Source organism: Solanum lycopersicum, chromosome 2 (genome assembly GCF_036512215.1).
Source record: "Solanum lycopersicum chromosome 2, SLM_r2.1".
Classification (NCBI taxonomy): Eukaryota; Viridiplantae; Streptophyta; class Magnoliopsida; order Solanales; family Solanaceae; genus Solanum; species Solanum lycopersicum.
In genome coordinates this window covers 24,962,547-24,964,910 of record NC_090801.1, presented here as the reverse complement: position 1 = coordinate 24,964,910, position 2,364 = coordinate 24,962,547, and the positions used below count along the sequence as shown (strand labels likewise).

The 2,364-nt window shown below is 29.9% G+C and overlaps 1 pseudogene; it reads left to right on the top strand.

Moving 5' to 3' along the window:
* The first annotated feature begins 552 nt into the window (after positions 1-552).
* LOC101256334 (large ribosomal subunit protein P1-like) lies at positions 553-1,321 on the top strand (annotated as a pseudogene).
* Positions 1,322-2,364: the final 1,043 nt, after the last annotated feature.

Genomic DNA, 2,364 nt, shown 5'->3' with positions numbered 1-2,364 from the left:
ACACATTACTAATATCTGCATAATTAATATCCATTTTATTAATACCTATATAACTAATACATAAATTAATAATACTCATATAATTAATGCATATAGTATTAATATCTATATAATTAATACCATATTATTAATATATATATAATTCTATCCGGCTAACAGACCACTCTATGTGGATGTGTGTGTTGGTGTATTTTATGTAATGACCTTGTAGAAAAGCTGTAAAAGGTAATTTGATGAATTATTTACCTGTAATAAATCGAGTATTTCCCTCTTCTCTTTCTTTCCATTTTTAGCCTATCACCATCCTTCTACCTTCAAAACTTATCCTCCATTTTTTTAATCTCATTAAAAGAAAGTTTTATTTTATAGATTATATTATAATTTGAAATTATTCTTTTTACCTTTAATTAAATAATTTTAATTAAGAAATATGCTATATAGATAGATAGAAAAATAGTTAAGGAAGTAAAGAAATTGAAGAATAAATGAAATACTAAAATTGAAATGAAACTTGGGCCCTAAGAAACCTAGTTATAAATACTCTCACAAATCCCTATTACTCACCCCAAAACTTCCTCTCTCTGCTAGTTAGGTCTCTGCTAGTTAGGGTTTTCAGAAAATCTTGCTCTCAGATGTCTTCCACCGAAGAAGTTGCCTGTACTTATGCTTGCTTGATTCTTCACGATGATGGCATTACCATTACTGTAATCGAAATTAATTTTGTTTATTTTACTAGATCCAGTCTCTTTTTCTTTTCTACTTTTTTAATATCTGTGTTTTTTACCTCCGATCCATTTAGGCTGAGAAAATAGCTACATTGGTGAAAGCAGCGAATGTGAAGGTGGAATCCTAATGTTCCACCCTTTTTGCAAAGCTTTGTGAGAAGAAAAATGTGGAGGAGCTTATCATGAACATCGGGTCGGGTGGATCTGTTGCTTTTACTGGCGCTGTTGCCACTGTTGCTCCTGCTGCTGTTGAAGATGCACCTGCTGCTGCCGAGAAAAAGGTATATATGTCTCAGTACCATTTTTGTTGTACAATAACTCCATCCATTTCCCCTTACCTTGTATTATTATTAAAATTCTGATTCCTGAGTTTTAATTTCAGAAAGAGGCGAAGGAAGAGAGTGATGATGAGTCCATGTTTAGCTTGTTTGATTAGACTTTTAAGAATTTTGATACAAATTGCTATAATTATATCAATCGGCCTATCTAGTATTTTTTAGTAATTTCTATTTCAAAGTTTTTGATATATAGTCCAAAAATGTCAATGAACAGTTCCTACTTTTAGTATTAATATTACCATCTGTATAAGTAACAAATTTAATCCTTGCTCATTCTTCCTACTTCATTTTACAGTCCACAACATAATTTGGATGTATCATTTATTCAATTTGATATGCAATTTCGTGGTTTACAAAAACCTCCCTTATTTTCATGTTTTTGTAACAATATTTTAATGTATTTATTTTTAACATAAATAATTTTTTTCACCATTTTCTATTAAAATAAACATTTATGAATATCCACATGACTACTCTATAGTTGAAAAATCATGTTCTTGTAAGAGTAAAATTTATATAAATGTTTGCTGCTTGTGTACAGTTTTCATAAAGCAAAGACATGCGCACACACCCCAAAACAACAATTGTCGTTTATGGCTTCGTTGGAAATATAATAAAATATATAAAGCATCATCCCCAATTGGATGATTGCAATGCTAGTGAACAATGGAAGAAAAATTATACGGTTTTTAACCTAATGAATAATGATGATTAGGAAGCTGTTGGTATATTGATAAAGTTAGTTAATTAGAAGAATTTATCATATTAGTAAAGGATAAATTAGTCAAAATATAATTATTTACATTAAAGATAAATAGATTAAAAGAATTGTTAAAAAAAATTTAAAATAAGGGAGATTTCTGTGGTATTTTATGTGATAGTGCAAACTTGAGGGGAGATCCATGAAATTGTCCCTTTATTCTATTTGATCTGTAATTCCACTAATACCTACTCAATAATGAACCTAGATGCGTTCTTTAGGTCTAATTCCTTTAATTTTACATCAAAGCAAATCTTACCGGTTCATAACCAACTAATTTAGCTCTTGAAATATATAACATGGATTGATCCTTTCCTTAACTAGTCATCTTAGTTGGATCCCTCAAGTCAAGGAGCTCTCTTTTCTTTGCTAATTTTTGTTCATTATCATTATTGGTAACAAATAGGAGCTCTATTTTCTTTGTTGTACTTGATGTTGTAGCTTTCTCCAATGCCTGAAGACTTTCTCAAACAATTATGTAATCCTCCTATTTATAGTTGTAGGTGAGAGGCTGTCCAAATGTGGATGAACTTTTTTTCCT